This window comes from Vulpes vulpes, chromosome 15 (genome assembly GCF_048418805.1).
Source record: "Vulpes vulpes isolate BD-2025 chromosome 15, VulVul3, whole genome shotgun sequence".
NCBI classification, from domain to species: domain Eukaryota; kingdom Metazoa; phylum Chordata; class Mammalia; order Carnivora; family Canidae; genus Vulpes; species Vulpes vulpes.
In genome coordinates this window covers 1347758-1375270 of record NC_132794.1, presented here as the reverse complement: position 1 = coordinate 1375270, position 27513 = coordinate 1347758, and the positions used below count along the sequence as shown (strand labels likewise).

The 27513-nt window shown below is 59.2% G+C and overlaps 1 protein-coding gene across 8 annotated transcripts in view; it reads left to right on the top strand.

Annotated features, from left to right (window-relative positions):
- ADARB1 (adenosine deaminase RNA specific B1) overlaps positions 1-27513 on the top strand; it is a 137326-nt gene that overhangs the window by 29799 nt on the left and 80014 nt on the right. For 5 of the 8 annotated variants that reach the window (XM_072738945.1, XM_072738947.1, XM_072738944.1 and 2 more), the window contains exon 2: positions 27315-27454. The exons of 2 other annotated variants lie outside the window; for them this stretch is intronic. The gene's annotated coding sequence lies outside the window, so the exon portion shown is untranslated. Of the gene's footprint in view, positions 1-11485; positions 11698-27314; positions 27455-27513 lie in introns of those variants that run through there. One more of the 8 variants, XM_025985546.2, reaches the window with a different exon arrangement.

Here is a 27513-nt window from a genome sequence, read left to right as displayed (position 1 = left end):
GACTCTGTCACTTGTGATTTTTTTTTTTTTTTTTAGAGGTGATCTGGTTTCATTTTGGCCTTTGAAGTGTGATAAAGGGATCGATGACGTGGTCTCTCCATTTCCTTCAGGTGCCCCCTTGCAGCCTCAGTGGCTCTCAGGCCACATGAACTGAATATATTTTAAAGACCCCCCCGCCCCCGGAGGAGTTAGGTGTAAGGAAATATCGACCCGTCGCGAACATCGTGCAGACAAAAGCGAGCTAACGCCGCCGAGTCGTCCCTACGCTTGCTCTTGGACTGACCGCTCACGCTTGCGCATACGTGGGTCGTGTGCGTGTTTCCAGAACTGGGCTCCTTCAGGCAACATATGGGGCCGTGGGGAGGTGTGGGACCTGAGCACCTGGCTCTCCTGTCCTCAGAAGTGCCAAGAAACCCACCGCATCCAGGCTTTTGAACGTGCGGGGTGAGTTTTCTCCCTGCCGCGCGCCCGTGTCCGGGACTTCTTCTTTTTTTTTTTTTTTTATTTATTTATGATAGTCATACAGAGAGAAAGAGAGAGGCAGAGACACAGGCAGAGGGAGAAGCAGGCTCCATGCACCGGGAGCCTGATGTGGGATTCGATCCTGGGTCTCCAGGCGCCAAACCGCTGCGCCACCCAGGGATCCCCCGTGTCCGGGACTTCTGGCTGAGATCGGCCGCTGCCTCGCAGCCTGGTTCGCTCAGGATCCCGCTCTCTGTCCCGTGAAACAGCCGCGGGGGAGGATCCGCAAGCTGGCATGGAACGTCTTCTGTGGGAGAAAAGCTACCTTGATGCCCTGTCATGTTTTAGGGTTCTTGGCTTCGCGAGCTGCCGATGCAGTTGTTCGTGGGTTCCCGAGCGTCGGCAGCAGGGTGTCAGGCTTTCAAAGCTGTTCGCTTTGGTTTCTTTCTTTCCCGCGGTGGCTTGGACTCCTTTGTCTTCATTGCCATTGTATCTATGGCAGTGGGCTTATGACATTCTTTGGGTTTTGTTTTTTTTTTAATAGGTCCCTTTCTTCATTTGGTTATGATGCCGGCTGGTTTAAGAGCCCTTTTATGATAATTAGCCAAGCTCTCTGCGTTCAGGGTGGGTTGTGGTCACGTTCACTGTTGCAGGCTAGACTCACGCATTAGGTCCAAATATAGTCTGGCAATTAGCTGATTGTTCTGCGTGTGTCCATTATCGTTCCTCTAAAACCATCCTAACTGCGTGGGCTGGACACCGGTGTGTGTAGATGCGCCTCCCGCGATACCTGGACTGAGTTTCCCAGATGTGAGTCTCCACGGCAAAGCCAGGGAGAGCCAGGGAAGCCACAGGCCCCGGGTGTGTCTGCTGTCCCCCTCTTCTCTTAGTCTCCTAAAAATTAGCGAGTTGGGAATTAGTCAAAATAACAAATTAATAAAAAGTAAGTTTTCAGGGATCCCTGGGTGGCGCAGCGGTTTAGTGCCTGAAGACCCGGGATCGAATCCCACGTCGGGCTCCCGGTGCATGGAGCCTGCTTCTCCCTCTGCCTATGTCTCTGCCTCTCTCCCTCTCTCTCTGTATGTGACTATCGTAAATAAATAAAAAATTTTTTTAAAAAAAGTGAGTTTTCCCAGTAATGTAAAAAAAGTTTGGCCTGCTTCACTTCTGCAAACGCTGTTTAGTGCCGTCTGAGGTCGGTCCTCCTGGTGGGAGGCACCTGCAGCTGGGGGTGAGCACGATGAGCCAGCGGCACGAGGCTGGAGACGCGGTGGGTCCCGCGCATGGTACCCGTTGGAGTACAGAAGTAAAGAAATAGGATTCAGACATGCATTTTCTGTTTATTTCAAGTTTTAATACAGAAGTAACACTTAGAAATCTAAAAATCTCTTTTTTCAGGACCCACAAATGTCATTCAGTTTGTTTTACGTGGAAGTTCTGGTTTTCTGTATGAAGGAGCCTTGTCTAAGGTTTGAACACGAACCACATGGGTGAAGATGAGGGCGAAGATGAAGCCGGCAGAGTAGACCTTGGTGCTAACCTCCCGTGCGCCGTCCTCCCAGCAGGCTGAGGTGCTGGACGCGTGGGCCCCCGGGGAGGCAGAAGCAGAGGGTGCGCACGACACAGATGTGCGTGTCATTAAGATTATAAGGGGGATCCTGGTGTTCTTACCAGCCAGGTTGAGGACAGGACACAAGAAAACACAGGCATGAAAGTTGGAATAGAATCGGTAAAATGATCTGTTTGCAGCCTTGTCAGGAAACCCCGCGGGCACCGTCTCCCAGAGCCTTCTGTGGGGGTGCGCTGCCCCACACAGTCACGCGGTGGCCACCATGTGGGACAGCACGGCCTCGGGATCAGTGGTTAAAAAACCCAGATCGGGATCCCTGGGTGGCTCAGTGGTTTGGCGCCTGCCTTTGGCCCAGGGTGTGATCCTGGAGTCCCGGGATCGAGTCCCACGTCGGGCTCCCGGCATGGAGCCTGCTTCTCCCTCTGCCTGTGTCTCTGCCTCTCTCTCTCTCTCTCTGTCCATCATAAATAAATAAATAAATCTTTAAAAAAAATAAAATAAAAAACCCAGATCATCAAAATTAGCCAAGGCAGCAGAAATAAAAATGTAACATCAAAACATCCACAGTAGCTTTTGTACTCCCAGCAGATAACCAGCAAGAGGATGCTGCAGAGGAGGAGGACATGCCCGTCCGCAGGACAACAAGGACACGCAAGACTCAGGAGTGAATGTGCTGAGACGAGGTCAAAACCTCAGTGAGGACCGTTCTGAAAACTCTTGAGAGACACACGAAGTAGCCTCGAGCGAGTGGCAGGCATGTCCTGTTCGCGGTTAGCGTGTCCCAGCATCCTCACGAAGGCAGGTCTCCCCTGCGCTCGTCTGCAGATTTTTATCGTCACGTGATTCCAATAAAAATTCGGACGCAGCCAGAGTTGCTGGTTTCCCTGGGGCTGGACTCGCGGATTGTAAACCGGACCCAGAAACACAAGCTTGGAACCCGGAACCCAGAGGGCTGAGAGAGGCGCACAGCCCGACCAGACAGTAGAGCCCAGCGGAGAGCCTCTGCGTGTGAAGCAGCGTGGCCGTGGCGCGGCCAGTGCCGTGGGAGCCTCGGAAGGAAGCCGAATCCACACGGAGGTGCCTGTGGCTAAGGTGCCTTCTCCAGTTGCCGGGGCACGGGGGACTGTCGGGGAAGTGGTTTGGGGACAGGGGAGCGCCGTCGTGTGAAAGGCAACGTTGGATTTCTGCCTTAGGCCGCGTGCAAGACCGAGCGTGAGACAGAGACGCGGCCAAATACAACGGATGTGTCGGGCGAGGCTTGTCCAAGTGGGACCCCGGTGTCAGGGTCAGCAAAGGGAAAGATGGTCCAGATGACTACACCCCAGCACGGCCGCCGGATGGAAACCACCTCCCGGAGCAAAACAAAACAGCAACGAAATAACGTAAATAACGTCCGAAGACAGAAGTATCCGTTGGGAGAACGGTCTTCGCAACGAACCATAAATATCTTAAACATCGTAGGGGAAAAAAAAAAGACCGAAGTCCTGAAGGCAAACGGGCAAAGGCCGGAATAGACGCACACGTGTGCCTTCCCACGTCACGATGGCCCTCGGCGTCCCTCCTCCCATCGCGCCGGCGGACGTGCCCGAGCTCTTGCAGGCTGTCACCCGTGTGTGCGCGTGACTGGCGAGTGAGACAAAGCAGCTGGGGCTTTCTCGGTCCCACGGAGCGTGGAAGTTCCGCGTGTTCGTTTCTGAGCTCGCTCAGAGGCAGAGAGCTTTGAAACGGAGTTTAGAGGAAGGCGACCACTCCACGTCCGGGTCGTGGGTACTAAGCACATGGAGTGTGGGGGCTCGGGGGCCTGCCGGGTGCCCTTTGAGCTCCCTCTCTGGGCCTGTGGCTGCTCTGGCTGCTTCTCCTTCCCCCACGCCCCACGCCTCGGCCCCGCACTGAGGGATCGTTGGGTCTGGGGTGTCTGCTCTGCTGCCTTTTCTCTTGCGGAGTCTCTGTGATCACGTAGGAAGGGGTCTGAGTCGGTGGGAGAGCTCAGTGGGGAGGCTTGTCTGCGGGCTGAGTGGCTGTGGCCCTGCGGTGCCCGCACGACCGGGTGACCTCACGGGGACCCATGCCCCGGGGCGAGACGAGCCCCGTGTGCATGAGGATGCCGGCCTCGCGAGCCTGGAGTCGTGCTGGGGACCGGAACCCACGAAGTCAGGTGGGGAAGAGGAAGGACGCAGGACGGAGGACTTGGAGCCCAGCAGAGCTCCCCGGAGAGCGGGACCTCTGCTCCGGGCTGTGCTGGAACCTTCCGTGGGGCCCTCCCACCGCACTCTCAGCACAAACACCCTCTGTTGGCAGGAGACCTCGTTCTCTGCCCCCGGTGATTGTTAAAGGCTGAATTGTGTGGACCAAGACCTAACTGCTAGTTGCCAGCGTGCACCTGAGGCCGCCTTTCCCCCCGCCCGAGCCTTCTCCACGCAGGGGACGCCCTGGCAGGCGGGTGACAGCGAGGGCTGCTCCTGCTTCGCTCCTCTTGGGCCCGCGGGCCGGGCGGCTGGGCCCCAGGGAGCCCTCCCAGCTGGGACGGCGGGCGGGCAGGAGGGCCCCAGTCCGGCCGCTGCTGGGGGCTCCTCGGGGCTGCTTCTCACCTGCTGGGGGGTCTCACCTGCTGGGGAGCAGCTTCGCCTCACGCAGGTCTCAGCCAGGTCGGCAGCAGCCGCCCCGCGTAATGACGCGGCGCCTGGTGCGTCGGCGGTCGGGGAGGGGTGACGGCGCCCGCCACGCGGGGGGGCCTGACGTTTCACGGGCTCTGGGTGTGCTCGCTCTGACTCCCGGGATCCCCCGTCGCCCCCGCCCTGACACTGCTGAGCGTGGCCCATCTTGGAGGACGGATTTGCGCTCGGCGCGGAGGCCTGTTCCAGTGTCACGTCCCACCGGGTTTGGGGCGTGAGGGGCCTGGCGGAGGGGACGGCTCGCCCCCTCCACGGCGGCCCTCGCGTACCACAGAGCACCCCAGAGAAGGGTCTGCGCCGGGGCTCTGGCGGTGCCTGTTCCGTGCTCAGCCGGCTGCCGGGGCGGCCGCGGTACCCGGAGCCGGGCCGGGGGGACGCCTTGGTCTGGCGTCTGCCGGCGTGAGCGGCCCCATCCTTAGAGGCGGCGCTGGCACAAGCCTCAAACCGCCTCGGGCAGGCCGGTCAGCAGCGTCCTGCTCCCACCCACTGCCACCTTCCTGCTCTTTGCGTAAGGACTTCGAGCTTCATTTGTTTGGGGGCTGACTGGGCATCAAGGGGCCCTGCAGAGGGGATACCTGGGGACCCCCCTCACTCTCTCCCTCCCAAGTCGCTTTAATAATTAAATTCACATTTAAAATGGTGAGGCCACTAACCGCGCGTGGCTCTCTGCGTTTAAATCAGATAGAAGGGCGCCTGGGGGGCTCCACTGGTGAAGCGGCTGCCTTCCGCTCAGGTCATGATCTCAAGGTCCTGGGATCGAGTCCAGCCTCAGGCTCCTGCTCCACGGGGAGCCTGCTCCTCCCCCTGCCTCTGACCCTCCCCCCGCCAGCACGTGCTCTCTCTGTCTCTCAAATAAATTAATTAGAGGTGCAAGTTTCCTTGCACAGCGGCTGGTGACACTGGCAGGAGCCTGAGCACAGGTCCTGGGCGGTGGTGTGTGTGGCCCCCACTCTCCCCCTCGTGCCTTTCCTGGGCACGGCCTTCTGTCAGTAAATCGTACCCTTTGTCACAGAGCATTCAGATGGTAGAGACAGGAAAGAGCAATGAGTGACATCCTCTATCGCTCATACTTTATTTTTTTAAAGATTTTATTTATTTATTCATGAAAGAGAGAGAAAGGGAGAGACCCAGGCAGAGGGAGAAGCAGGCTCCACACAGGGAGCCCGACGCAGGACTCGATCCCAGGACCCTGGGGTCACGCCCTGAGCCCAAGGCAGACGCTCAACCACGGAGCCACCCAGGGATCCCCTCGTCACTCATATCACGTTGGGGGGTCCACACATGCGCTCGTGCACACAGGCATCACTGGGTGCGACGCCACTCTGGGTACTTCCTGTCCACGCGTTTGCTTCTCAGCAGCCACTGAGAAGGGGGGAGCACTGCTGACCCCCTGCTCTCGGACTAGGTGATGGACTGAGGCCACAGACCAAGCTGCTGCCCAAGATGTGCAGCTGTGGTAGTGGCTGTGGCACCTGCTGGGCACTGGGTTTCTGGAGCGCTAGTCTGTCCAGCTGTCTCCCTTGGGCGTGGGCATGGGTGTGTACCTGTGTGGACATGGAGGTGGGTCTGGGCACATGTGTCTGTGTGTAGAGACCCTGTGTGCCCGTGGGAGTGTGTGCACATGCAGGCGGGTGTGGGCACGTGTGTGTGTACAGACCCTGTGTGCGTGGGAGTGTGTGCACATGCAGGTGGGTGTGGGCACGTGTGTGTACAGACCCTGTGTGCCCCGGGGAGTGTGTGCACATGCAGGCGGGTGTGGGCACGTGTGTGTACAGACCCTGTGTGCCCCGGGGAGTGTGTGCACATGCAGGCGGGTGTGGGCACGTGTGTGTGTACAGACCCTGTGTGCGTGGGAGTGTGTGCACATGCAGGTGGGTGTGGGCACGTGTGTGTACAGACCCTGTGTGCCCCGGGGAGTGTGTGCACATGCAGGCGGGTGTGGGCACGTGTGTGTACAGACCCTGTGTGCCCCGGGGAGTGTGTGCACATGCAGGCGGGTGTGGGCACGTGTGTGTACAGACCCTGTGTGCCCCGGGGAGTGTGTGCACATGCAGGCGGGTGTGGGCACGTGTGTGTACAGACCCTGTGTGCCCCGGGGAGTGTGTGCACATGCAGGCGGGTGTGGGCACGTGTGTGTGTACAGACCCTGTGTGCCCGTGGGAGTGTGTGCACATGCAGGCGGGTGTGGGCACGTGTGTGTGTACAGACCCTGTGTGCGTGGGAGTGTGTGCACATGCAGGCGGGTGTGGGCACGTGTGTGTGTACAGACCCTGTGTGCCCCGGGGAGTGTGTGCACATGCAGGCGGGTGTGGGCACGTGTGTGTGTACAGACCCTGTGTGCGTGGGAGTGTGTGCACATGCAGGTGGGTGTGTGCACGTGTGTACAGACCCTGTGTGCCCGTGGGAGTGTGTGCACATGCAGGCGGGTGTGGGCACGTGTGTGTACAGACCCTGTGTGCCCCGGGGAGTGTGTGCACATGCAGGCGGGTGTGGGCACGTGTGTGTACAGACCCTGTGTGCCCCGGGGAGTGTGTGCACATGCAGGCGGGTGTGGGCACGTGTGTGTACAGACCCTGTGTGCCCCGGGGAGTGTGTGCACATGCAGGTGGGTGTGTGCACAGACTGTGCCCGTGGGTGTGGGCATGGGTGTATGTGTGCACACAAGTGTGGACCAGTGCATGTGCGCCCTGCAGTGCCCTGGCTTGTGAGCGGCTTTCCACGCCGTAGGCTGTTTCGGGGGCTGTGAGGCATTCACGCCTGCTGCCCCCTTGGACGCGGTGTCCTCACGGTGCCTGGCCTTGCACCATCCGTGGCGCCCCTGGTTGTCCTCCGCGGCTGCGGGTGCCGTCCGGGCACGTCGCTGACCACCGTGCGTGGAGTGTGCACGACCCCGTAGCGCAGCTGTTGGCCGTTTGCAGGTTTGCTAGTGTTTTGGCTGCACGTGATAGGAAAGTCAACGTCGGCGAGTTGGAAGGAGGAATAGTGTGTCGCGTCCTGAGACGCCTGGAGCTCCACGCAGGGCCCAGGGTGACAGGAGTGAGGCTGCGCGGAGCCTTTCTCTCTTTTCTCCCGTCTTTACAGGGTATTTGGTGGAAAGTGGGGCGTAGCTGGAGGGGGCTGCCACCCCGTCCCGTCCCAGCGGGGAGTCCGATGTGGCCCCACAGCCCTTCCTCCAAAGAGCTCACACTTCTTTTATTTTTAACTCTGGCTTTCTGCTCTGTTCGCTTGTGCAGGGAGAAGAGGAGCTCAGATTAGTTCGTTTGCTTTGTATTTATTTTTACTTGACCTTTTCACTTCTAAATTTTGGGAAGAAAATGTGAGATTCCTTTCCCTGCATAATTTTCTTCTGAGAGTGGTGACGTTAACCCCGGGGTAGCATGTCTCGCATTTTCCATTCATGAAACAAACTTTCAAATGTTAATCTGGATACTCTATGAAATAATCATTAATTCCTTTTCCAACGAATTTGGAAAACAGTCCCTGCGGATCCCAAGTAACGGTCGTGTTTCCAGCCAGTCTGGCAGGGTTTTAAGCTGAGAGGCGTAGGGCGGGGTGGGGGGTGGGGGATCGTCTTGTCCCAGAGCCAGGTGAGGCAAGACTGTGGAGCATTTCTTCACTATTTCGTTTTTATTCTTTTTTTTTTTTTTCCTTCAAGAATTGAACTAAATGCTCGTCACTGACGGGAACCTGTTTGAATTCCTCGGAGATTAAAGTCGTCACCTGTAGCGCCTTGAGGACTAATCCTACTATATTTAAGCAGGGACTCATCCCTTTGGAAGTTCTAAAATTTTTTTTTTTGAGGATTTTATTTATTTATCTGGCAGAGAGAGAACATGAGCGGGAGGAGAGGGAGAAGCAGGCTCCCCGAGGACCAGGGAGCCTGATGGGGGGCTCGATCCTGGGACCCCGGGGTCGTGACCTGAGCTGAAGGCAGAGGCTTAACCCACGGAGCCCCACCCCGACCCCGCACCCATTCGGACGTCCTAATAGCCAAGAGTTGTGAGCATTTATTGTACGTTAGTGTTTCCAATTACAGTTGCTGTCCGGATTCATTTTGTTTTAAACAAATCATTTCTTTTTTTGCCTCTATTTTATTTTATTATTATTATTTTTTGCTTCTATTTTAAAGAGCTAATACATAAATACATTAAATCAAATCTCGCGTAAAGCGTCATGAGAACAGATTCCTCTCATCTCCATGAGAGCGAGCTGTGCACCCGGTGCCCTTATTTCGTGGCCGGTGCCGGTGGGCGCGCTGCCGACCTCTGTGGCCCCCGGGACACCCTCTGCTTGCGCCGCCCTCCAGGAGCCGCTCCCGATGCTTCCCGCCCAGCGGAGCGGCCTCGACAGCGGTCGGTGGTGCACCTGCTGCCGGGGAGCATCGCCCAGAGCGCAGTCGTGCCCTCGGCCGCCCCGGGTCCGGGTGACAGGCGTGTCACCGGGGCACCAGCCTGCAGCTCAGGGCCTGCCCGCCTGCTTGTCGGTGTAAACCGTGAGAACGCATTTCGGTGTCTGTTCTCTTTCGCCCGGGGCTGCACCTGAGGGGCTCCGTCTGGCGTGGGGGTTTCGTGCCGGGTGCCGTGTGCGCCCACTGCGTACCCCACTCGCCCTGCTGGTGGTGGATGCTCATCATCTGGGGCCGTGAGGACTGAAACTGCGGTGACCAGCCTGATACGCGTGTCTTGATACGGAAGCGCCAGTCTTCCTGGGCCTGGGCACTCGGCGGGCATCCGTGGCCCTCCGTGGGCGTTCGACTCTCCGCACACTGCGCCCGGCCCGTTGGCCATCCTCGTCCTTGCGGCCTTTTTAATCATTACTGTTCGCTGTGGTATTTCCCTGGGGTTTTAATTTTCATTCCCCCGATGGCTGATGAGACTGAGCACTTCTCTCACGTGCCTGGTGATCACTGGGACTTCCTTTCTTTTTCTTCTTCTTCTTCTTTTTTTTAAAAAATATCTCATGTATTTATGTGAGAGAGAGCACGAGCAGGAGGGGCAGAGGGGGAGGGAGAACCCCAGGCAGCCTGGGGGCTCGATCCCCCGACCCCGAGACCACGACCTGAGCCGGATCCGGGAGTCGGACGCTCTGACTGCCCGTTACGGTGCCCGGCTCGGGACGGAAGCGGCCTGGGGCCGTGCGCTCTGCCACAGCTCCTGTCACACCTACGTCGTTTCTTAGAAAGAAACCTTCTTTCCTTGTGGTTGAAGTTGTCTCCCCATTTCGGAGTCCTGCCTCGGGCGTCTTTTCTGGACTGACACGGCCGTAGCGTGTGTGGCGAGCGCCCTGGCGACGCGGGAGGCCTTCGGCAGACCCTCCTCGGTGCGCTCCGCTCGCTCCCTGCGCCGCCTGGACGGGCCCGACGCGCTCAGGAGCCCTCGCCTCAGGCGCATGTCCAGGCAGAGCTGCTCCGGGAGATGCTCCTTCTGCCCTAAATGCAGGTGCATGGAAGTGGGAGGTGAGGGGACGTGGGTCCCCAGGACCCTCCTGGTTGGTCCGTCAGGTGTGAGGTGGGGAGGTGGGTGGCCAGCGGCCCTCTGGAGACCCTCTGTCACCCCTCTGGTCTGGGGACACAGGCTGCTGTTAAGTGGTGGCCGGGCAGCTTACTGGTTGGTCGGGGACACTTGAGGGCCAGAGTGACACAGATGGCATGCTGAACTGGACATCAGGCACCGGGGACACGATCCCAGAGCTGCCACCAGAGGGCCAGAGGATCACTGATGACCTGTGAGTTGTAGGGGTTCCCGTGTGGCCCTATGTCAGAGCCTGGGGGTCACTTGGGGGTCCCGTGTATCCCTGTGTCCAAGCCCAGGGGTAGCCTTGGGGTCCCATGTGGGGGCCCCCTGGGATCCCGTGTGTCCCCATGTCACAGCCTGGGGGGGCCCTCGGGGTCCCATGTGTCCCCATGTCACGTCCCAGGGGACCCTCAGGGTCCTGTGCATCCCTGTGTCACAGCCTGGGGGGCCCTCGGGATCCCTTGTATCCCTGTGTCACAGCCTAGGGGGACCCTTGGGAGTCCCATGTGTCCCTGTGTCACATTCCAGGGGGCCTTGGGAGTCCCATGTGTCCCTGTGTCACATCCTAGGGGGCCCTCGGGGTCCCATGTGTCCCTGTGTCACAACCCTGGGGGGCCCTCGGGGTCCCATGTGTTCCCATGTCATGTCCTGGGGGGCCCTCAAGGTCCCATGTGTCCCCGTGTCAGAGCCCAGGGAGCCTTTGGGTGTCCCATGTGTCCCCGTGTCACATCCCAGGGGGGCCCTTGGGGTCCCATGTGTCCCCATGTCACATCCCAGGGGGGCCCTTGGGGTCCCATGTGTCCCCGTGTCACAGCCTGGGGGGCCCTTGGGGTCCCATGTGTCCCCGTGTCACAGCCTGGGGGGCCCTCGGGCCCTTGGGGGTCCTGTGTGTCCCTGTGTCACATCCCAGGGGGTCCTTGGGGTCCCATGTGTCCCTGTGTCACAGCCCGGGGAGCCCTTGGGTGTCCCATGTGTCCCCGTGTCACATCCTGGGGGGGCCCTCGGGGTCCTATGTGTCCCGTGTCACATCCCGGGGGGCCCTCGAGGTCCCCTAGGCAGATGGAACCCACAGGGGTCATAGGAAGATCTGGAGCTGGAGGCAGAAAGTCTAAGTGTTTCACGCTCATCTTTGCACCATTTAGTTGTATTTCTAGGAAAGACGGAATCTGCCTGCCTTGCTTGAATCCCTTCCCTAGGGCTCGTTGGGGAAGTAAAACGTGATAATAAAGTTAAAAATATTTTGTAAATTGTCAACATTTTGCCTTCAGCTGTTTCCTTGTCTGTTTTCAACGTGTCCTGGAACGACGTGCCCGGGGGGCCTGTCTCTTATAGCCGGTGCCCGTAACGTGCCCAGGACAGAGCGTCGCCCGGGGCCCCCGCCCGCCCGGCGACTCCGGAGAGGCCCTGGCCAGCCGTCGCCGTGAGCGCCTCGCGCGGCGCACGGTTGCAGCCCGTCAGCTCTTCCTGGCCGAGTGCAGAGGTCAGTTTAGCTCAGCCGCTTTATAAATTTTTCAAAGGTTTCAAGTTGGAAGTCACAATTGGCTTTTGCTCTTACAAGCAGCGCACTGTTATGATTAGTCGTGTACACACATCACGGATGAGAACGTGAGTGTTTAGTTAGCGGAAAGTACTTCTAAACAGCTGCTGAAGGGCTGGAGTTCTTTTATAAATTGAGGGGAACCATGTGACCTGCCACGGGTGTGCATGAGGTTCCTTAGTCGCGAGTGCTAGGCCGGGTGGCCGCGGCGCGCAGGCTCGGGTCAGCCCCTCGGGAGCAAGCGCTCGCTGGCCGTGGCTTGGAGGGCGTGAGGCCGGGGACGGCAGGGGGACGCGGGAGCACATGGACACCCCCGTGGGCAGCCTCGTCCACGGAGCCCGGGGCAGCCCCAGGGCGGCCTGGGGTGGGTCACAGGGGCTCACGCGGGTGAGGGTGCGGGCGGGCGCCCTCGGCGGGCAGGGGACGGGCCGGCCCGTGTGGGGCCTCACTCACCGGGCGGAGGCCGGGCTGGAGCCGAACGTGGTTTGACGGTTTGACAGCCCTGAAGCGCTCGTTCAAACCCTCCTCCCTCACTTAATTCTTGTCGCTGAGGACGGTGTCGGGGCTCCGATCTGGCTGCCATTAGCGCCCCGTCAACGGGCAGCAACTACTGTCCTTTATTGGGTCCTTGGCTCCGCCCCGTGTGGCGGGTGCAGCTGCCAACCCTGGTCTGCGGGAGGGAAAGTGCGGGGCCGGGGTGGACCTTCGGGCCGACACGCTCCCCACTCTGCTCCTCAGGCTGGGTGTGGAGGAGCCGCGGGCCTGAGCTCCCCCTCCCCAGCGGCCAGGCTCGGTGACCTTGGCGCACACGCTCGCCCAGGGCCCGGCAGCTGCTGATGGAGCCTATTGTGAACTTAGCTTCTGTGCCGTCCTCCCAGAAATGCAAAATCAATCACGTGTTTCTGGACATTTGAGTGGTCCTCGGGGGTCACGTGTGCAAGCTCCTGGGCACACCGCTGTCCTGGTTGGGCACTCGGGCGCCAGGGCCGCAGACGGCTCCTGGGATGGCTCTAGGTGGCCACCTCCTGCCTGGAGCCCACGCAGCGTTCACGGGGGTGGTGGATGCTCCCACGTGCTGCTCACCTCAGCGTCGTGCTGTTGCAGTCGTGACTTCCTGTGGGCTCACGTCTGTGACTTCAGCGTGAGTCTGCCCCTTTCCTGCATCCTCGGGGTTTGAACTTCACGCGTTCACTGTGTAAGGCGAACAGTGGAGATTCTGTTTGCGTTCGTGTCCGTTAAACCCCAGCGTTCCTGCGGAGGCCACGCGTGCTTTCTGCTCACATCTGTAACGTGTGCGAAGGGCGGCTCGTTAGCTCCTGAGCCCTGCTGCGCGGCCCGCTGTGCTGTCCCATGGCCCGCGGCGTCGTGGTGGCCAGCCCGGGAGCCCAGGCCCTGCTTGGGACGGGGGGTGAAGCTAAGATCTGGGGCCAGGGTGACCACCAAATCAAACGTTAGGGACAAAGACTTCTGCTTTAGGGGGCCTCATTTTTTTAATATATATTTTTAAAAATTTTACTTATTTATTTATAAAGAGAGAGAGAGAGAGAGAGGCAGAGACACAGGCAGAGGGAGAAGCAGGCTCCATGCAGGGAGCCCGATGCGGGACTCGATCCCGGGTCTCCCGGATCACGCCCTGGGCTGCAGGTGGGCGCTAAACCGCTGAGCGACCAGGGCTGCCGGAGGAGGCCTTGTTTTATTCTTTTCTGCAGAAACAGAAGCCGTATTTGCTAATTAAGCGACTGCCTAGACGGCTTCCGTGTGTAAGGGACTGTGTGCTGCGCTTCCACCGTGGACATGGAGCCCTTTGGGGTGACGGTGAGCCTGAGGTTCCTGGGACGCGGGGTCAGGTGGCCTCGTCCGCGCGTCCCCATGTCCCCGTGTCCTCAGGGTGAACCTCCCTGGGGCTCCGCACAGGGGCCACCGCTTGTGAGACAGTCCCTTCTAGTCCAGGGGACCTGCCTGGGCAGTGACCTCGCCGAGAGGGGGGCGCCGGGCAGGGCTGGCACCTGCGCTCTGGCAGCGTCTCTGACTTTAAGAGGTTTCACATTTTATTTGAAAACAGAATATGAAAAAAAAAGAAAACAAAACAAAATATGCTCATTGTGAACCGCGTACTTTGCAAAGGTGCACAACAGGAAGGAAGGGGCTCTGGGGGCCCCGTTGCCCCCCAGCAGACAGGACTTAGGGTTCATATGCATCTGTTTGCATCTGCTTTCCGGTGCAAATACGTCATTTCTCCCCGAAGTGCAGCTGAGAGACGGCGTCACCGTGTGTGTGCTGGTCACCGGAACGGGACGTGGCCCAGATGGACAGCCAGCAGCTGGCGTGTGGACAAGTGGTTTATATTTCCCTTTCACGGCATAAATAGAGCTTGTCCTGCACGTGTGCTGTGCTGTCCGTGCCGTGAGGACGCCGTGCGGAGCAGCAGCACTGCTGACTCGTGGCTTCCTTCCTCTAGGGACGGAGGCAGAGCGCGGCTGTCGGAGGGCCGATCCGTCCCCCGGTCCTCCCCGCGGGAGCCCGTGCCCGCCGCCCGTCCCAGCCCCCGGGGCGGGGGCCTCCAGCACGGCGGCTCGTCCTCGGCCCCCGAGGTCAGCACGAGGCCCGCTGTTGGGGCGTGCGAAGGTGCTGTGTGTAGGGCACACGGGGAAGCGCGCCGGGGTGCGCGCCCGGAGGCTGGTTTCTGCCGTGTGTATGGGACTCGTGGTGTGTGTGTGTGTACATATGGGATTTTGGTATCATGTCTGCGGGATTTCTGCTATATACATGGCACTTCTGGGCCTGTGGGATTTCCGTGTTGCACGTGGCTTCACGTCAGTCTGCGGTGCACCTTTTTCATTACACCGTGGACGTGATACTACGTTAGGGAGACGGAGCCTCCCTCTCCTTAGGACGGAGCCTCCCTCTCCTTAGGACGGTGCCTCCCTCTCCTTAGGACGGTGCCTCCCTCTTCTTAGGACGGATGCATTTTATGTGTTTGCTTTCAGAATAAAAGATAGCTTTTTTAAAAAAAGTCCTGATTTTAGGGGCGCCTGGGTGGCTTAGTTGGTCGAGTGTCTGACTCCTGATTTTGACTCGGGTCGTGATCTGAGAGTCATGGGATCGAGCCCCGCATCGGGCTCTCTCCCTCTGCCCTCCCCTCCCTCTCAGAAAAGTTCTGATGCTACGTAGCTACTATATGCTCGTAAGCACTTCTCTCAACACAGTGAGGGCATATTATTCTGTCCTATAGATGCCCTCGCGGTGTTATTATTTAATTTTTTTAAGATTTTATTTATTCATGAGACACACAGAGAGAGGCAGAGACACAGGCAGAGGGAGAAGCGGGCTCCATGCAGGGAGCCCAATGTAGGACTCGATCCCAGGACCCCGGGACCATGACCTGAGCCGAAGGCAGGCGCTGAACTGATGGAGCCACCTGGGCGCCCCACGCTGAGCGTTACAATCAGTCGGGATTGGCGAGGGTGCCCTTTTAATTTAACCATTTCAAGAAATCTCGGAATAATACCAGCATGTGGTGCGAGAGCACATTGCGCCCGTCAGCGTGTGTCCGCTGCGTCACGGCCTGCTTCTTCTCGTCCCCTCTTCCCAGAGGTGAACCCTTTATGGTTTGTGTCCCGCCCCCACCCTTGGGCCCCCGGGCCCCCGTTGCCCGCGCACAGGGCCGCCCCAGCTCCCCAGAAAGGGAGGGGGTTTGACCAGAACTCTGGCTTCTCTTCCCATTTCTGAGCTGCCTCGGCTGCCTCGGCCCTCGGGGGCCGTGGGCTCTCGTGTCCGTCACGTTGGTTTCTCGGATTCCGCTCTGGTTTGGTGGGGGGCGTCCCGGAGCGCGTGGCTGGGAGACGTGTTGGGTTCTTGCCGGGTTATTTTGTTCCCACGCCCGTGGATCCTCTGGAACCCAGAGTTCCGGGTTCTCACGACCTCCGTTCAAGCTCAGAGAGCGCGTCCCGTTCCTTAACGCAGGCCCGTGTTGCGGAGAAGTCAGGTGCCAGCTGGACTCTCCTTCCCCGCAGGCAGTGCCCTGACCGCCGATCTGGGTGCCCTTGTCCGCCGCTGGCCCACGCTCCGGTGTTTCAGTCCTGTTACGGCTCATTGCCAAGAGGTGCCTTTTCTGCCATTTCGATGGGGTTCGAGGAAGAGAAGAAAGAAGATACGCACTTTCTCACCGTTTTCAATTAAAAGCCTTTTGATCCTTTTTTTTAAGGGGGGGCAAAGGGAGAGACCCCTGAGCAGGCTCCTCGCCCAGCACCGAGCCCGACACGGGGCTCGTCTCCCGACCCCAAGACCCCGACCTGAAGTCAAGTCGGATGCTCGCCGACGCGGCCGCCCAGGCGCCCCTGAGGCCTTCGTAACCGCTCTTAGGGGCCGGATTCCGTACCTTGAACTTCCTTAACGCGGAGGTTCTTCCCTTCTGGTGGAAAAACCGCTCGGCGTTATCCGAGAATTGGGAAGGGCTGCAAGGAGCCAGCTGCGGTAGCTTTGTCGTATAAATCCTTCACGGGACGCGCTGTCCTCGCACCTGTCGTCTCATGTTGCGTACGAGCCGCCCGTCGGTGTGGACGTCGCGCGTACCTCGCGGCGGGGGCAAGACCGGGCAGCCTCAGGCCCGAGTCACAGGGCAGCCGCTAAGTGTCACGGCCTTATCGACGTCGGGGGGCGGGGGGGTTCTTTACGTCTGTTTGGAAACGAGGCTGGAGACGATTCACGGCACCGGCAGGTTTAGTTATTGAAAAATTGCAGCTAAAAAGCCTGATGAAATTCTCATTGTGCACGCGGAGAGCCCACCGTAGCCCCGCATGAGGCCATAAAGCACGACGGACGTCCCAGTGACGGAAGCAAGAATGGTGCGAGGGACGTCGCGGTGACCCGGCTGTCATGGTAGAGAGCTGCCCCGTGCCCCGCGGCGCCGGCCCTGCTGCCGGGAATCGAGCTGGAGCCCACGAGCGCCGGCTCACGAGATCCGCGTGCTCATGCTCCCAGCGCGTCACGTCGCAGGTTCCCGCCGACCGGCCACGGCTGCAGAAACGAGGGCCATGAAGCGTCGGGTAAGTGCCGAGGGGGGGACAGGGCGTGGGTCCGTTCGGGGTGCGCCCGAGGCCCTTCCCAGTGCTGGGTTAATACTGCGCGTGTCGTCGTAGACGGGTGCACGTGGGCTTGGACCCCACCATTCTACCACGGTTTTGCCTTTCTCGTGGACGTGAGGCCCGGACCTGCGAGCGGGGCGGCTGTTCCTCCGCCCAGGACGCCGGCTGGGCAGTGTGCTCGTACGCGGGGACCCCCCAAGGCTGCGGAGCTGCCGTGCGCCTCTCCCCACGCCGCCTCTGCTCACGGTAACTTCAGGGCAGGCGCGAAGCTCCGAGGACGCCCGCCAGCTGTCACCGGCCCGTCGCCCTCGCCCCTCCCAAGGGACGGAGCGGGAGGGACCTCTGTGTGCTTGCTCTGATCTCGTGATTGGCAGAAAAGAAAAACAAAAATGTGTTTCGTTTTATCAGCTTATTTTTTTCTCTCTGTTTTCGGTATTTTCACAGTTTGATCATATTTTTTTTTTAAGATTTTTATTCATGAGAGACACAGAGAGAGAGAGAGAGAGAGACAGGCAGAGGGAGAAGCAGGCTCCATGCAGGGAGCCCGACGCGGGACTCGATCCCGGGACCCTGGGGTCACGCCCTGGGCCAAAGGTGGCACCGAACCCCTGAGCCACCCGAGCCGCCTTGATCATATTTTTTGAGAAAAGCATCAGGTTCGTTGTCCTAGTGGAGATTTAAGAAAATACCAATTTGGATTATTGAAGACTTTAAATTAAAGTTCTCTTTAAAAAAAAAAAAAAACAACAAACAACAAACCTTTCCTTAAATACCAGAGAGTCCACATTAAAGCCGTCCTGAATAGGGCACTGAGGGGGGCCACTTGACGGGATGAGCACTGGGTGTCACTCTATGTGTTGGCAAATTGAACACCAATAAAAAATAAAAGAAAATAAAAATTAAAAAAAGAAATGTCACATTCCACGTGCCACTCGCTTTTATCGTCATTCCTTTTGTTACTGTGTTCTCTGCAAGGTCACTTCCCTTCTTCTGAAACGTCCCCTTTAGGGTTTCGTCCCCACCAGGGTCAGCGGGATTTGCAGGGAAACCCCTTCCTGTGTTCTCATCGTGAAGAGGTCGTGGGGGGTCGGCAGCTTGAGGCCGCAGCCTCGCCCGCATCCAGCTGGGCGCCCTCCCCCGCCGGCTTCCCGCTCCTGACGCGTCTGGGCGGCAGCTATTTTGGTCTCCTCTGCGTGGGGTGGGCGGGGGGTCGGCTGGGGGGCCGCCTGGGCGTGGGGTCGGCCTCCCTCCTCTGGCCCTCTCTCCCCGGCTGCATTCTGGCCACTTCCGCAGCTTCCTCCTGCCGTTCACTCATCCTCTCTTTGTGTCTAGTTTGATGTTAAAACCCAGCTTAGAGTTTGTAATTTTAGTAATTTTAGTCTTTAATGTTTCTTATTTATAGAAGGTTTATTCTTTTCCAAGCCTGATTGGGTACTGTTTGTTTTCCTGTTTCCCATATTTTTTTTTTTTTGTTTCTCGTTTTTTCAAGAGAGGGCGAGAGCGCAAGTGGGGGTGGAGAGGCAGAGGGTGAGAGAGTCCCACGCAGGCTCTCTGCAGAGCGGGGAGCCCAACACGGGACCCGAACCCACGACCCCGAGATCGCGACCTGAGCCGAAGGCAGATGCTGAGCGGGCTGAGCTGCCATGCTGGCCCCGCATCTATTTTTCTTACATACCCAGTAATTTTATATGTGGGGTCTTGGCAGGTCCATCCCATCTGAAGGCCTGTTTCTGGGGTCTCTCGTTTAGGCTGCTCATGCTTCCGACCCTGCTTCCTTGTGGGATTATCTTTTTGACGGTCGGTCGCTCATCTTCCTTGGAAAACCACGTGTATGGATTCTTTGAGGCCTCCGATGACGGTGCATTTTTCCAGAGAGGATGTTGTTTTGCGTCTGCCACGTGTCTGTGGACCACTCGTTGGGGAAGGCTCTTTCCTGAGGTCCATTTGGGTACGTCGTGGAGCATCTGGGTGGTGGGTGGTGCGATTTGGAGCTTTACGGAGATCGGCTTATGGCAGCATCTCACCAGAGACCTTCCGTTCCTTGCTTTGACCGTCGTCAAGGTTGCTTCCTGGGAGTCCCCTGGGCATGGGCCGGGTTAGCCCTGACCCGAGGAGGTCACCCCTGGCGTTCCCATGGGAGGTGCCCCACGTGGGCAGCTCGTGTTGTGTGCCGTGCCCCGCCGCGGGCCTGCAGCGGGTGGCGGCGTCCATGCTCGGCTCACCCCTGGGCGCGTCACCGTCTCACAGGTGCACGTGTGAAGGACCCTGACCACGGGTGGTTACGGCTTTTGCTCCGTGGACGTTCCCGTCCTGCTTCCTGTGCGCCCGCCGGGTGGGCTCCAAGCCCGGGCGTCCCCAGCTCTCGGGATCCCCACGGCAGCCGCGGGGGAAGGGCTGCTCTTACGCCCGCGTCACGGGGAGGAGGACACGGGGGCAGCTCACTCGTCCGGGGCCGTGGTGCCGGCCCGTGGTGGCTCCAGGCGGGTCCTCTGAGAGCTCGGCCCCCTGGCGTCTCGTTTCCGTGTCCTGACACGGCTGCTTTCGGTGCCCGGCCAGCTGTGGCCTCCGTCTGAGGACCCGCTGCTTTCCTGTCTCATCCCCGGGCATCTTCTGGTTAAAAACTCACATTTAGTCTGCCTTATGTAACAGAACAAGAAGATATATTTGAGAGATTTCTATAAAAAAAGATTAACATTTTTTATTTAGACAGTTCGTCTCCTTGCAGTGGATGCTAGTGCACCAACTTCCGGCGTCTGGTAACGTCACTGAACGCGTTTAAATTGACGACGTTGCTTAAATACAGACATCACACTCGTCTGGCTTTTAATGAAGAACTTCTGAAAACGTGTTCGTTTGACACGAATCCGACGGAAGACGTTGAGAACGTCACAGGTTGGGATCCCTGGGTGGCGCAGCGGTTTGGCGCCTGCCTTTGGCCCAGGGCGCGATCCTGGAGACCCGGGATCGAATCCCACGTCAGGCTCCCGGTGCATGGAGCCTGCTTCTCCCTCTGCCTGTGTCTCTGCCTCTCTCTCTCTCTCTCTCTGTGACTATCATAAATAAATAAAAATAAAAAATAAAAAAAAAAAAAAAAAAAAAAAAGAACGTCACAGGTTTACGGAACAGGTGCCTGCCGATCGGAGAAGCCGGTGCCGTGTTCATCGGTGACACGGTTGTAGGGAAGTTCAGGGGTTACGGATCCTTCCAGACCTTGGGGTCTGGGGGGGCCTTGGAGCTGCCCCGCCGGGGTCCCGCCCGGGGCCGCCTGCAGCCCTCCGCGTGCTCCTTCCTGCCAAGGGCGCAGGGCTGCAGCCTCCGCTTCGGAAAGTCTCTCGGGATCATCTTTCCCGTCACTCTCCTTTTCTTACTCGGCCTTGTCGTGTAGCCTGTGGAGAGAGTTTTGTTTCTCTTGATTTGTTCTTTGTGTCACCCGGTCCGAGCATCTCATGGGAGAAGGTGGGCCGACCAGTGCCTCTGTGGCCGCGTGTCCCCCCCCTGCCCCCGGCGTGTGCGCTGCCGGCCGGGGGAGCCCCAGGGTCACGGCTCACGCGCTGCACCCGGGTTTGGGGCCTGAAATGCTCTTCTGTTGGTCTTATTTGTTTGCTGGCAATGATTAGGCAAAAATAGACCTCGTTTTCATGGAAAAATCACTCCCTAAAGTCATCATAGAAATAACGTGGCTCATCGTGTGTCAGCGGAGGGGACCTCTGACACAGGTAACCCCGTGAGTCGTGGGAGACAGAGGCCGCAGGCCCTCCCGCCCCCCCGAGAGGTGTGGACGCCTAATAACACGCGGTACGCTAACCAGGCTGAGAGGTGTTGACCCCCGTGGGCAGACCTCCTGGTGCGCTGCCTGGTGCACGAGCCCACCCGCAGTGGGGCGGCCGAGGACGGACGGGGCGCCCCAGGTGGAGGCCCCGCTGCCACACCTGCATGCTCCCTGCTGGCCCTTCTGGGTTGTTTCAGCGTGTGTGTGGCCAAAGGGTGCACAGTTGTCCTGAGGGGAGCAGGTGCCGAGGGCACGGAGGGCTCAGCACCTCCCACGTCTTCTGGTCTGTCCTTCACCTGCCATCCCGGTGATTCCAGCAGTCGCCTCCATGACCAGGGCTGAGATGTTCCTCTGCCGGGTTGGGGTGATGACCCTCAGCAGCACCCAGGGTCCCACACCCCACCCGAGCCGAGGGCCCGAGAGCAGGTGCAGAGCGAGGCTCAGGCGGGCGCCCTCTGCTCGCCCTCTGTGTCTCCGTGTCCGTCTGCACCCCAGGGGCCCTCTCCCTGTGGCGACGCGGAGCTCATTGCTAGCATTGGGAGCACCGGGTCCCTCTGGGAATGATTATGCAACAGCAAATGGAGCTGGATGCGGAGAAGTCCCTGGCCCATTTAACGCGTTGTTTTAATGTTTGCAGCAAGCTTAAATTTCCCATAAAACATTAGATTATTCAGAGTTTAAAAAAGTAATGTTCTCCCTCAGGTCATAAAAATATTTTCGATAATGTTTACCAACTCCCTTCAAAAAATAAGATGAGGGGTTTTATTTTTTTATATATTTTGTTTATTTAATTATGAGAGGCAGAGACGCAGGCAGAGGGAGAAGCAGGCTCCATGCAGGGAGCTAATGCGGGACTCGATCCCGGACTCCAGGATCACACCCGGGACCGAAGGCGGCGCCAAACCGCTGAGCCACCCAGGAGCCCCAAGATGAGGGGTTTTATAATATAAAACAAAGTAGTGTTTTTTAAAGCCAGCTTTCTCGAGGTATAACTGAGGTACCAGCACACGCACGTATTTTAACGTGAGCCACTTGATGGGTTTTGGGACACAGGTGAGACCACTGCCACGGTGCGGATGGTGAACGTGCCCGTCGCCTTTGAAGGTCCCCTGCCCCCCGGCCTCCCAGCCCCCAAGCCCCCCGGCCCTCCATCCTCCCCCGCCCCCCACAGCCACTCCTCTCCGCCGGGATAGGTCCCTCTGCGTTTTCTGGAGTTCCACATAAGTGGGGTCAGGGAGTAGGTGCGTGTCTCGTGTGGCCTGTTGCGCGCAGCGCGGTCACCTGGAGAGTCATCCGTGCCGTCTCCGCCGGGGTTCGCCCTAAAGTCATCTTCCTAACGGGGCAGAGCACCTCCGCCCTGCTTGCCGAGGACACGGGATTGGTTGATTTCAGCGAGAAGAGACGACAAGGTCCGGGTTGGTGCCTGTGAGACCCGGATGCGGGGGATGAGGCAAGCGCACGGGGCTCCGTGGTGGAAGCGGCGGCCCCCGCGTCGCGGCGAGGCATCTGGACGGGGAGGGCCGCACGCTGTCCCCGCGGATGGCCCGTTTCCTCCGGCCGAGCTGGACCCTGCTCAGGAGCCGAGGACACACGGTTCTCCGGGGCCCAGAGCACGTGCTGCGCAGACCACCTCCTGAGTGGGATTTAAATAATATTTAAAAAGTGTTAAAGTGGGACCCCTGGCCTAGAGTGCGTCTCTTCCTTCCCAGAAGCAGCGGAGAGCAGGGGGGCCTGCGGCCTCCCCCGCGGCCCCCCCGGGCACCCCCTCCACAGCGCTCACGGCCGCCCCGCGCTCTGCGGGTTTACGGTCTCCTCTGGCCGCGGGAAGATCCCCCCCCCCCCCCCCCCCGCGTCCTTCCTAAAGCAGAATCAACTTTCTCCCTTTGAAGGGTCAGGTCGCGGGGACCCTTTGTTGACGTAGAAATACCAGGACTGTAGTCGATACACTTTGGAGCTTTTTATAGCTCCGGACAGTTGAAAAACACCTGTCACCTGTCTTCTAAGATTTCCTCTTTTTTTCCGATTCTCTCATGTTGCTTACTGGCACTGCCATCCACCCCTTGGCAGAGCCGGGGCAGGAGCTGGGGCCCCGAGCCGCCGCCGCGCTGGTCCCACGCGGCCTCCGCTCCCCCTGCAGGTTCTCGGGTCAGCTCAGGCCCGGCTGTTTCCCGGGGTGGATGGCGGCGGAGAGGGCAGGGGCCTGACCCCACCCCGCCCGGCTTTGAAACCGGCCTCTTGCCCGGAGAGCACGGCTCCTCGTGCTCCTCCCTCCTGGGGCCCTGTCTTCTGTGTTTTGCGGGAGGTGTGGGACCTCCACCCCCCGCTTGTGGTGGGGGCACCGCGGGCGCAGTAGCTCCCCTGTCCCCCTGCAGCGACTGGCCTGTGGTGCTGCCGGTTCCCTGCTGCACGCGGGTGATGGAGCGCTGCTTGGCTCCGTCGTGTGGACCAAGACCCCGGTCCCCCCTGCTCCCTGGCCCTCCTGGGTCCCGTTACCTGGTCATCTCCTAGTGCACTGTCGTGAGGTCTGCGGCTCCTGCGTGAGTCCCCGTCACCCGGGGGGGACGTTGTCAGAGCCTCCCTCGTGCTGCTGGACGGCGGCCTCCTGCCGACCCGCCTGCCGCCCAGGCCGCCCTGGCCCGCAGAAACGTGTGTCCCCACGCCGTCAGACTCCGTGGCGTCACGGGTGTGTTGGACGCCTCTCTCGGGGTGCTAGTGTGGTGGGGGTCGCTAGTGGTTTACTACACTGTCTCGTTTTCCCGTTCCCAGAGTAAATCCAGCCGGATCATATGTCAGCTTTTATTTTTTTTTATAGACTTATTTTTATTTATTTATGATAGACACAGAGAGAGAGAGAGAGAGGCAGAGACCCAGGCAGAGGGAGAAGCAGGCTCCATGCAGGGAGCCCGATGTGGGACTCGATCCCGGGACTCCAGGATCGCGCCCCGGGCCGAAGGCAGGCGCCAAACCGCTGAGCCACCCAGGGATCCCCCATACGTCAGCTTTTAAAAACATCATTGGACCGAGTTTGCCGACGTCTCCCTTAGGATTCTTACGTCTGCATTCGTGAGTTGGTTTGGCTGATACTTTGTACGTGATTTTTGTTTCCTGGTGCTTGTTCTTTGTCCTGTAGTCAGATTTTCCATTTCTTCTGGCGTCAGTTTTCCTGCACTGTATTTCTCATAGAATGTGCTCATTGTACCTAAGTCTACAGAATATTTGAAATGAGGTTCCTAATACCCTCCTACTATATTTTTAACATCGTGCGGATTGGGAGTGGTAATTCTGTCCTGGTGTTTCTTCCTGCCTAACACAATCCCCCCGCCCCGTACAGCACAACTCAGTGGCCTGGAACAGCCACCATCTGGTTTTGCTGGTGACCCCGTGGGGCAGGGGTTGGGGCAGGGTGTAAAGGGGACAGTTTGTCCATGCTCCGTGGGACCGGGGCCTCAGATGAGTGGAAGTGGCCATGTGTGGGCAGCTGGGGGTCGTAGTTCTTGTCCTTACACCTCGTCAGAGGTGGCCTGCGGAGGGGCAGGTGGGCACCTGTGTGGGGCCGGCCTGGTCTCTGTCCTGTGTGGACCCCAGCCGGGTGGCCGTAGCCACAGAACTGGCCTCCTGCGGAGAGTCTTCCAAGCTGGCAGCCCCCGAAGGGCCGGCACGCGGTGACTCCTCCCGCCTCCACCCGACCCACCCTGGGGTCCCGGAGCCTGCTGAGACTCAGGGACGCCCTGCAAGGACCGCTTGAGGCGCCGGCAGGGGTGGCACATAAAGGAGGCCACCTGGCCCCCCGCTGCCCTTCAGAGCAGGATGATGTGGGGCTTCTCCCCGTCCTGCGTGCCGACATCTGTCCCCGTGTGCCCGCTAGTGTGTGTGATCAGTGCGGGTTTAATTACTTCCTTTCCCCCTCCCGCTTCCTTTGGGCTAATTTTGTTCTCCTTATACTGACCCGCCTGGGTGGGGATTCGTCGATGTGCCCCCTTTCCTGAAGGGGTGAGCTGGGGCCGCACGTGTCCCTGGTGCACTGCCCCACCTGCACGCCGCTCAAGTCCACGTGTGCTCTCTGGTTTTTAAGTTTTCGTAGTTTCTGTTTCCTACTGTGATTATTTCAGCTGTGGGTTACTCGGAGGAATACCGCCAGCTTCCGAACAGGCAGAGACTCTTCTGGTTGTCCTTGGTCGTCCGTCCCCGGGTGCGTGGCGTGCGTGGCGTGCTGGGATGCAGCCACCCTCGGGGCGGAGGCTTCTGTGTGTCTCCTCCCCGCTCTCTGGGCCGCGGTCCCCTGCTGCCCCTGCGACAAGAGCCTCCTCCGTCTTTGCCCACCGCCTGTCATGTTCTTGCTGTGACTTTCACTGTCACCGGGCCAAGCTCTCTGTGACCCCTGCTCTGTTCAGTCCTCACGGTGCCATCCTCTGCGTCACTGTGGCAGGACCTGGAGGCGCTCAGCGATGCAGCCGCAGGGCCAGGTGGCGTCCCAAGGCTGCCTCTTGCAGTCTGAACCCACAACGCAGCAGTCCCCTGGGCATGTGGCAGCTCCTGTCACACCATTCCGGTGCTTCTTGTTTAAGCTTTGCAGTTTGCAGAACCCTTCCCCGCGCCAGTCCAGCTCCCTGGGTCAGCTCTGCGGGGCTGTCTTCAGAATGGTTCCCCTGGGCCTGGTCCCTCCGGGTCCTTGGTCCCTCCGGGTCCCACTCCCTCCTGGTCCCTGGTCCCTGGCCCCTCCTGGGCCTTGTCCCTGGTCCCTCCTGTCCCTGGTTTTTCCTGGTCCCATCCCTCCTCGTCCTTGGTCCCTCCTGGGCCCTGTTCCCTCCTGGGCCTTGTCCCTGGTCCCTCCTGGGCCTTGTCCCTGGTCCGTCCTGGTCCCAGGTCCCTCCTGGGCCTTGTCCCTAGTCCCTCCAGGTCCCTGGTCCCTCCTGGTCCCTGGTCCCTCCAGGTCCCTGGTCCCTCCTGGTCCCAGGTCCCTTCTGGGCCTTGTCCCTGGTCCCTCCAGGTCCCTGGCCCCTCCTGATCCCTGGTCCCTCCTGGTCCCAGGTCCCTCCTAGTCCCTGCTCTCTCCTGGTCCCAGGTCCCTCCTGGGCCTTGTCCCTGGTCCCTCCCAGGCACGGTTCCTCCAGTGGACGACAGGGGTCAGACTTTTGTCTCCACTCTGGGCTGGCAGGTCGCTGTGTGGGCACTAGGACCTGGTTCTGTGGATATTGGTTGTGTGCTCCCTGTGTTTCCCTTGATCTGTGCCCTGTGTGGACGTTGGTTGGCACAGTGACATTTGACCTGTCTCGCACACCATCCTTCCTCTTCCTTGGATCGCGGGGGGCTCCGTGTCCTGTTCTTCGTTCTTTGTTAGGGGAGCTGCTGTGTCTCCTGCACACCCTCCAGCCAGGTCAGGAGCTGCTGGCAGGATCACTGACCAGGTGGGGGTGGCGTTGAGGATTGGGGGGGCACACGGTGGGGCCGTTTCCTTCATCCTCCTCGCCTGGGTGTGGAGGTAGGACTGCGGGGTGCTGATGGGGTCAGCAGCCATGTGCATGGACCTGTGTGTTCAGCCTCGAAGCCTCCGTGCTGGAGAGCACAGTCGTGTGACCTGTAACCCCAGGCTAATAGGTCGTTGTTGTGAGTTCCCCCTGGAGCTGGGGGCAGCAGCGTACAACACAGGGACGGTGCCTCAGACCTGTCCTCGCACACCTGCTGACACACGGTACAGATGAATTGAGGCGAGTCACAGCTGAGAGATGTGGAGGGGCTGAGACTGGCCACTTGTAACCCCCGGGGCCCCGAGGAGGTCTGTGGTGACCACACCGAGTCTGCACGGTTAGGGGCCCCCCCTTGTTCAGCGAGCACCTGTCTACACTCCCTGCTGGTCTTCTGGGCTCCCACGCAGAGACCCGCTCGTTCTTCCCGTGGATGCTGGCTGGCGGCTCTGTGCTGGAGAAGCCCCACCGTAGACTTTCCCCTCGAGGGGATATCAGTTTGTTTTTGTAAAGGAAAATGTTAACGTGGCATATTTAGGTTTTGTCAGTACATAAGCATGTTGAAATACTCTCTTTAATGAGTTGTGAGTTGACGTCTTTCTGCTGAGAGGAAGTGGCACGGAGATGTTTCACACGCTCTGCCTGCAGACGGATGCGTGGCCTGGGCTTCTGGGCCGGGCCGGAGGGCGGGGAGGTGTGCATCCGTGCACTCGTGAGGTCTGTACGCAGCCAGTGGCGGGCCACACGCGTGATGCAGACCGTGATCGGTCCACACGGGAGTGCGTCTGAGGCCTCCGTCCCTAGCAGGCGGGCTGGTGTGTTTGCACTAGCCTGCTGGGGAGCTGGGGAGCTGGGGAGCGGAGATCCGGGCCGGAGGGTGCGGGTACGGGTGTGACTCGTTAGTGTGTATCTGCTTTAGGGAAGCGTAAGAGTATTTTATTTTATTTTTTGAAAAAGATTTTATTTATTCACAAGACACAGGGAGAGAGAGAGGCAAAGACCCAGGCAGAGGGAGAAGCAGGCTCCATGCAGGGAGCCCAACGTGGGACTCGATCCGGGGCTCTAGGATCAGGCCCTGGGCCAAAGGTGGCGCTAAACCGCGGAGCCACCCGGGGCTGCCCAAGTATTTTAAAAATGATTTAAGCCTGTATTTAGGAAGAGGATCTTTAACTAACGGTATTTATTATTAGAATTCACATCTGACGTGTCGAAAAGGCAAAGTAATGGGATCTTTCTGTTCCACAGAGTGAAGCCTCTCCCGCTGGGCACGGCAGGCTGACGAAGGGACCGAGGGACACCCGTGCGCTCGGGGTCGCCCGGCCCGGCCTGTGCCCAGGGAAGCTCTGCCCGGGGCCCGGCACACGCAGACACCCGCCTAATCTAAGGTAAGGTAAACGCCTGCAAAAATCTGCTCCCCTCTGACTGATTAGAAAGTGCCTTCTGC